This window comes from Crocodylus porosus, unplaced genomic scaffold (genome assembly GCF_001723895.1).
Source record: "Crocodylus porosus isolate Cpor-Errol unplaced genomic scaffold, CroPor_comp1, whole genome shotgun sequence".
Taxonomy (NCBI): domain Eukaryota; kingdom Metazoa; phylum Chordata; order Crocodylia; family Crocodylidae; genus Crocodylus; species Crocodylus porosus.
The window spans coordinates 8,669,423-8,678,352 of record NW_017728924.1 but is presented as its reverse complement, the minus strand read 5'-3'; positions in this window follow the sequence as shown (position 1 = coordinate 8,678,352).

Sequence of the window (8,930 nt, the reverse complement as noted above, 5' to 3'; positions counted from 1 at the left end):
TCGCTCTCCAGCAGGCTGTACATGGCCGGCGCCGGCAGCAGCTGAGCCAGCGTGGCGGCCCCGACGGCGGCTCGGCGCGGCGCGGGCTCCGTCCCGGCGCCGCAGCCTCTCCCGGGGGCTTTGATTGACGGCCTATAAATGAGCCCCCGGCGGCCAATCAGCGCGCGGCTCCCGACAGGCCCCTGACGGAGGGGGCAAGGACCAGCTGGTTTGAATTGGGGCAAAAAAATAAATAATCCAGAGAACTTTGGGGGTGAAGCCTCTGAAGAGCATAATCGGGCAGCGAGCCGGGCGCGCCCAGCGCTTGGGGGGTCGGGTCCTCCCCCGCTGCCAAAAAGAGCCCCGTCTTGCCCACTTTGTTTTTCCACTTGGCTGCCCCCGGAGGGGCGGGGCGGCGCTCGCAAGCCCGCCCCGGTCTCTTGGCAACGGACAAGGCCCCTCGGAGCTAAAGAAAAGTTTTGGAGGGAGCTGTCAATCAAGTCCCCCCCCACCCCTGCAAGCAGCGGGCTGCTGCTGTCCAGGCTGCGGGAGGCTTAAAGGCACCGCTGTCCAGAGGGCGTCCGCAGCCTCCCCGGGGGGCGTCCGGGAGAGCTTCGTGCCCCGCTGCAAGGGGAGCAGGGGGCCGGGGCGGGGCTCCGGCTCTGCCGGCTTCTCCCCCGGGGCAGGAGGGGAGCCGCAGCCCGGCGCGCTGCATCCGGGTGCGCTCGGACCCGGCCCGCATCTCTGCCTCCTCGGCTCTCCCCCAAAGCCTGGCGATCCCTTGTCACCCCGCAGAAATAGCCCGTCCCCCCCCATTGCCCATGCTATAATGTGATGCTTGCCCCGTGTAGAAACGACACGCGCAAGAACTTCTTGCAAAACCTTTCCCTTCCCCATGCAACCACTCACCTTGGCTGCCAACAAGAAGAGGCTTCTCCCTTTTATTTATTTTATGAGCTATATTACTCAAGAAATCAGACCCTAATTGTACCGATCCACCTTGCTAATTGGTTTGCAAATCAACTGCTCGTTAGTGGTAACTTAAACACCCTAAACACAGGTTACATGCTTCTCCTGTCTGCCCTATAAATCCTGCCGCGACTGCAGGGTTGCAAACCGGAGCCTATATCATAAGCCTGGAGAACTGAGATCCTGAAAGGTTTCTCTGCTGGATAAATAATTAAAATATATTCCCCTTTAATTGACATTATAGAGGACATAAATGAGCTTTTCCTTGTAGAAAGAAAGAGCAGTTTCTAAATAAAGCTTCGCAGACCGCAGAATGGAGGTTTCAACCAAATGAATAGTCATTACTACCTTTTCAATGATGTGGGCCTTTTGATCAGAAAAGAAATTAGCTCTAAAGGACAGACAATAGAAGCCTGCCCTGCAATAGGAAGAAAATTAGATGGCTAAGGCTCTTAACAACACCTATTTCTATAAACCATGGAGCTTCTTGCTTTTCAATTACAGCTGTTCATTTCATATAAGGAAAGTGGAAAAACACAGGGGTGTGTGTGGGGGGGAGAATATAAACTCTGTTGCACCATAAAGCTTAGGCCAGGGGAGCGTGGAAGCTCCCCCTTCCCTTTTTTTGTTTGTATTACTATCAATTAACGAATATTAGATATTTTTAACTGCCTGTGGCTATCCAGCAGAGTTTGCTCAGGGCCAACCAAGCAATCAGGAGGGCTCAGAGGCAGTAAAAGGAGTTAACAAAGAGGGGATAGCCTCAACTCATGGAGCGGGCCGTTTCCATTGCACATCAAAGAGTATCATGTTGAAAATGGATCTGGATCTCCTGGGCATTTCTCAGAGAAATCAAAACAAAGGTGAGGGACAATAGGAAAGGGCATCCCCGAGTAGGATCCCCTTATGTTTCGGTTAAATCAGAGATTAGCTTCAATTCTTCTGAGTTAAAGTGGAAGTCCTTCCATTATGCACAGGAGGGAAGAGTTATTTTTCACCCTCACATGCTTTTAAACTCACTTTCAGCTATGCCCAGCTTGCCGTTGTTTTAGCATCCAGGCTTTTAATTCCCTTCTGAAGTGTTAGGATTAACCGACGGTTTTTGCGCGTTTAAAATCGGAACGATTTCTCACACGGATTTCGTTAGCATCCCCCTTTTTTTTTTTTCCCTTTCTATCCGTCAACTTATTTCCCTCCGGAAACAAAATGCACACACGCAGAGTCTGCTTCAGAAGGAAAGAAAGAAATGTTAAAACTCTAAAATGGCAAGAAGAAGTGCAAGGGTGAGAGGAGGGTTTGTGGATAACTTATATTAACATAACTCTGCTAATACCCTTTTTCAGTGGATTTGAGCACAAAACTTGATCAGCTGCATGGGAATAAGTAAGTTCTTTTCTCTCCTTGACTTCGCTGGGCTGTGCGGCCAGCCCTTATCTACCACCATGTATAACTAACTCCATTGCAAAGAGTTGCCTCTTGCCCTCTCCACGTTTTCTGCTCTCTGTTGATTATTGCCAGCTTCATCAAAAATACAATCTCAAAAGAGCTCATTCCAATGGACAATCAAAAACATTTGCATGCAGGTCAGAGCCATTGTTTTTTCCTGTGATAAGCTGTTCAATTAGGTTTCTTTTAACCCTTAAACAATCAAGTGTGCAGCTCAGTATGACTTTTCCTTTTTACACAATAAAAACATCCACCTTGAACAGAATGCATCTTCAACGGTATTTTCAAAGTATAAATTTACACTTTGTTGGGCTTCCCTGTTACAGACCTAATGCTATTCAGGAATATGCCATCAGGAATGCTTACACTTTTTAGAAGGGATCTTAAACCTCACAGATATCCATCGGACCCACTGGTGCAAATATTTAAAATCACCTTCAGTGAAGGAGGTGTTTCTTAGGATGCACTCTGCTTATACAAATAACTTCCTGATCAGGCTGAGATCATTTCCAGCCTGCTCTGATTTTAAATAGGGCAAACACCTGCCCGTTTTACAAAACCTGACTGAACACATGTCACAGCATCATTTTCCAAATGCACGTGGAGGAGAAGGTTGACTACCAGTAACGTTTGCTGGGAATGGCAAATAGGCGTCTCTTGAGGTCACTGAGACTTCTGCGGTGACATGAACAGCAGAATAGCCAAAATCTGCTTCTGGCACTGATAAGCATTTGGGAGCAGAGCCCTGCTGTCCTGGATCAACTGGAGGGAAAAGAAACTCCTGATATTAGGGCAATGCCGACACAAGAACATCTGTTGGCCATGAATCGCATTTAGCCAGACGTTTGGTTTCTTAGTAGTAAGAAACCTCCCCATGGAAGTAAGGGAGTAAAAAACTGGAAGAGTTTTACAACAGGGTTTGAGCAGTCCACGGAAGAGATTATTATAGGATTCAGTTGCCTGCAGTACCTGGGGAGTGGATTTAATGACCTAGGAAGCTCTTTCAAGCCTATGGCCCTAACCTATGCTAGGCAGAAATCAAGGTAGATTTGCACCTTTATAGACTAACTAAATCAGAGATGTAGAGCATAATCTACTTAGCTTAGAAAGGTCCAAATCTACTCTGCCTTCTGCCTGACTTCAGACTAATGCAGCTAAGTGCTACCTCTGCCCCTAGCCCATGTTGCCAGATGGGGGAAGCATATTGCCCACGGGTAAGGGCAAAGCCTGGATAATATTCAACGCTGGGTAAGAAGGAATAGAAAAAATGGATTTATTCTAACATCTAGTCTAATGCCGATAATTTTTTTTTACAGTGCAGGAATGCATCTGGGGAGTGATGAATTACAGTGCTCATCTTCGCTAGACGTGGGAAAAAATCCCAGTCAAAGTTTCAGCATTGCCAACTTTCATGGTTTTTGACATTGTTCCTAAAGTCTATGCTTCAGGAATGTGAAAAGCTTAGCTCTTTCTTCTATATATATTTATATGTATATAAGTATATCTAATATCTGTACCTATCTCTATATCTCTATATCTAATATCTATCTCTATATCTAATATCTATATCTATCTCTATCTCTCTACATATCCAGATATAAATATAGATATGCCTATCTATATCTATATATAGTCATCTATATTTATCTATAGATATATATACACATATGAAACTTAGCTCTTTCATGTATTTTTTTTATATATATATATGAAAGAACTAAGATATATAGGGAGCTTATATGTATATATATATTTATTATATATAAGAAATATATATATTTTACATATATATATAATATATATTATTTCTTATATTTATTTCTTATATATAAGAAAGAGCTAAGATATCTCTAAAGAAAAAGCTTATATGTAAAAGAAAGAGCTAAGTTTTTTCCCAAAGTGCAGACTTTAAGAACAACACCATCAGTCATGAGAGTTGGCAACACTGAATTTTAGACTTAAAAGCAAAAATTGGAAGAGTTTTCAGCAGGTGCAAATCTCCCTTCAGAAAAGAAATTCTCCAGCCTTGGCTGCAGGTGTGAGCCCCTGCTCCACTGGTAAGGATATACAGTATCCGCATTGTTGTCCTGCCTCTATTTTGTCCAACTCCAAAAGATTTGCAAGATGCTTACTATGAGCAGGGGGCCTTGGTAAAGGTCAGACATGATTAGCAACGAGCCCAAGCGATCCAAATCCTTGGACACGAAGGTCGTTCAGTTGTGGGCATGTCTGTCTATAGGCACTCATATGTGGTCAGCATCCAGAGATACAGAAGCTGGTTTTAAATTCCTAGTTCTTGTTCGGGCAGTAGCCCAGCAATGGCAGCGTCGAGTTCAGCATAGGCAAATTACCCGTGTCTCTTGGCAGTGCATGTCACTGGAGTCTAGCTCTGAAGTCAGTACTTGGCCTCTGTTTTATAAGGTGGACTTTTAAGGTGGACCCAGCTATAAATACCTGGCACTGACTAGCACCTCCAAAGAGCTGCTGCCTGCCCTCAGCTGCCATGCGGAGCAGCAGGCGGGAGCCCGGGTGCTAGTGACTCCTTGCAGCCATTTCACACACTAAGTTGTTGAAAACAAGTAAGGACAAGCAGAATAGGAATCATGTGCAACCCCCCAAGCTCGCTGTCAGCCCTGACTCTCTAACCAACCAGGCCGGGATTCACTATTTCCCAGCGACTCCTTGCTACTTAACTGGCCACTGAAGGCTGCTAATCTCTAGCATAAGACAGATATAGATGTATATACATATATATCAAGAGAGACTTATTAACACATTGTGAATTGAAGGACTCACAAATTGGGAAAGCAGGAAATTAAAGAACAATGAGAGTAGATGGAAATCTACAATTAGCATGACCTAAACCCCATTGATTCTGCCCTGAGATCCTCGCTGGGTCACTGGTGTGAGTACATAACATGCAAGATGAGTGTGGAAACCACAAACCTTTGCTGTACTGCAGCTGGCTTTAAATATCTTCCCTTTACTTTGGCAGGCAAGGTTCTTTGGGTAAATGTGATATTTTCTATTAGACCATCTCAAATAGTTGGAAAAATTCTTCTTTGCAAGCTTCTGGGTACAAAAAGGGCACTTGTATCTGAAAGCTTGCAAAGAAGACTTTTTCCAACTATTTGAGTGGGTCTAATAAAAGATACCAGATTAACCCAAAGTGCCTTGTCTGCCTGTGTCCTTAGACCAGCATGGCTACAACCTACACCCGTGTTCCCTTTCCTTCGTTTCATCCAGGAGATGCTCGCTTTCGACGGACCTTCCCGTGACAAGACAGATGCACCCGCTTTGAGTGAAGCAAGTTTTGTGCAGCGCGGGGGGAAATGTCTTGCGCGGGGCCTGTTCTGTGATAAGAGAGGCAGCTGGACCAGCTTTCCAAGTACTGCTGGAAGGAATTGACTTCCTTTACATATGCCCCAGTTTTGGAGGCAGGTATGCGACTCAGACTCTGTCCCCGTACAACATGCCCTCTGACAATACAGAGATGCCTGACACCCTCATTACCACTTCTCCCCATGTTCAGCAGCTACTATCTTTTCAGCCCACCTAGTTCAGATGCTTTCCCCAAACAGATACAGGGTTCCTTTGGAAAGGATTGGTAAGGAAAAAAAAAATCACTTCATCTCACAAAGCTTGCAAACACTTCTCTTTGCTTATTTGAAGTCTGCACAAAGCAGGACGAGACTATATGATTTCCAGCGAAGTGTTTGGATAGCTATTCACATGTGCATTGTACATAGGTGATATAACATGAAGGTTTGCTTAACTCTATTTATTTCATGACAGTAGAATTGGGACCATGCTTTATAGCCTACTAGGTGCTTATGATTTTCCCCAGCAACAGTGTCAGGTTTCTTTCCTATAGTGCTTTAACTTTTCTATGCAGAACATGGGAGGTGGGGGAGTGAGGAGGAAACATGCTCCATGCGGAGACAGCCTTGTCCTTGCACACCCACAACGCCCGCTGGAGCCAGTGCAGGAGCCTGGAGAAGGCATGTAGCTTTTGGTCGAACTAGGCTGTAATCTCCAGAACCAGGAGAATTTTGTTTCTAATGCCTGTAGATGTGATTACACTGAACCACACTGAGAGCAACAGCACAAATTTACAGAGATTAGGGGCTTACTCTTGCATTTTCACTCGTGCACGCTTTTCACCAATTGAGATGGACTTCAGGAGCGACGTCGGTTCCTTTATGGCCCTCGTTATTAGGGTGCCCAAGTGCCACACCAGCAGTAGTGGATTTTATCCAAACAATACCAGTAGAGGTAGGAAGTATTAGCCCCATTTCACAGGTGGGGAATGGAGAGGCACAGGGCATACTGAATGACTTTTCTACAGCTACAAAAGAGGGCTGTGCATGGGTCAGTAATTGAAACAACACGGTGCTTAACTGGCATCTAAGCTTTCTTCTTACTTGTACTTGATCACACCTGTCTATTGTTTCAAGTCGAGAAGGGCTCAAACCAAGTCTGGTTTATCAGGAAGGAAAGAGCCAGATAAAACCCATAACTAGCTCTGTAGTGATCCAAACTATAACCCACGATGGACCAACCCAGAACACAGGGAAGTTGTGATCAGTCCCCTTCTAGCTACAAAATACAAGATAGTCAGTATTTAAGGACTTAATCCTGCTTCCATGGGCTTAGCTCTTGAAATTAGGTTTTTTTCCCCACAGAAATGGGCCGCAAGCTGCTTGGAAAAGTATGGGAAATATCCCACTGTGGGATTTAGCACAAGGCAGAATGAGATTAGGATTTGCAAGTGTAGAAGGTAATGCCTACACATTGCAAAAAGCTAATTGAAGGTACAAAGAGGACAGATGGTGACAGTTCACTGCCATAATATCTATTAAAACATGCAGAGCCCATGCTTTTGTATATCTAGGCAAGAGGCAGTTATATTCACCTATCCCCGTTGAAGAAATTTGCATCATACTATTCCTGTGTTGCTCAATTAGATAGCAACCGAATAATCTGTAATTCCAGAAGAGGGCACTCTGCATTATTAACAGCAAAGCACGTTCACCGTACGTGTAGATACAGGAGAAGCTCACTGTCACGAGAGTGAAATGGGTTAGTTTTCTATCTATTTTAGAAATCGCTAGCAAGAGTAGAAAAATGATATTTAACATTACGGTGTTCCTAGTCCTTTGGATTTCCTTCTCCCGGCCCAGCGGCAAAGAAGTTGACAACTGTTGTGCACGATGACATTGCTCAAATAGATTTAAAGCACTATCTGAGGCACCTCTGACTAATTGGGTCCATCCCAGTGTTGGATTGATCAAGAAAGGCTCCAGTCAGGAACCAAACACAAAGTCTTAGGGTTTGCTTAGGGAAAATACTACACCCTAACAGTTTCCATAGGCTGACAGGAGCATCAGAGATGGGCTCTGAATCAATAGCCCTTGTCCGCTCGGCCCAGGCTTCATTGCAGATCACCAACGATGCTTGGTCCAACGATTTACAGCAACTGAATATCCCACCGTTCAATGATACACATTAAAACATGCATCCTTGGGGGACTACATAGCTCAGGGGATGTGCAAGGGGCCCAGAAGCTTTTACCTCTAGGTCAGTGGTTCAAATGCAGGTCGGATGGGTTTATGTTGTCTACTATCTGGGAACTGATGTGAAATGAGTTGGGTATTCTCCAGCCAATTCCTGCAGCATCAGACACCCTCAGCTGCAGTCAGAGCTGAGCTATCCAAGTACCGAGTGGACGACGGACACTCCCGTCTCTTACAAAAACAGTCCCTAGTCTGTTATACCGCCTATACAGCTCAATTCCCTGGAGAACCAGCAGCCTTCAGACTTCAGGATGTTGTCCAGGCCTCTCCCACAACCCTTACCTTCACACTGTGCATTGAGAAGACAAGCAAAAATAATGTTTCCAGTGTCCAAAAACACAGCTGGAAAACTCTCCTTACACTTGAAAGGCAACAGTCCTTTTTCGCTGGCATGTATCCATCTACTCCCACTGCAGTCATCCTCTTCCAGTCTCATCCACACTGTCGCCATCTCTACTCTGAGCCGTGAAAACAAGCAATATCACAATAGATTGCTTCCGAGACAAACTGCAACACTGCCCGACCTTGGGATTTCTGTCGAGGATGACACTGAAATGGTTAAACAAATGCACATCGCCATGTAGCCCAGCGATAGGCCTTTAAAAATAAGTGGTGTTTCAAGGTATCATCCTTCTGTGCATCGGGACAGCTCACATAATACAATATTTTAATAATATGGTTAAAACTTCCACATTTCAAAAGCATTTAATTGTCCTTAGCAATCATAGATCCCTGTCACATATCTGCCAAACCTCCCTTTAGGCTGTTTGTTTGACCAGTGTTTTTTTAACTCTTTCTATACCAGGCCTGTTAAAGCTCCAGCTTTTTTATCCGTACATTCCTAAAACTATACAAGTGGGATTTTTTTTTAAACTATGTCTCACAAAATGTAGAGGAAAAAAAAAAGAGAAAGGGATCAAACCTTTCCGAATGGTTGTGCAGAAATCAAATGCAATTGGT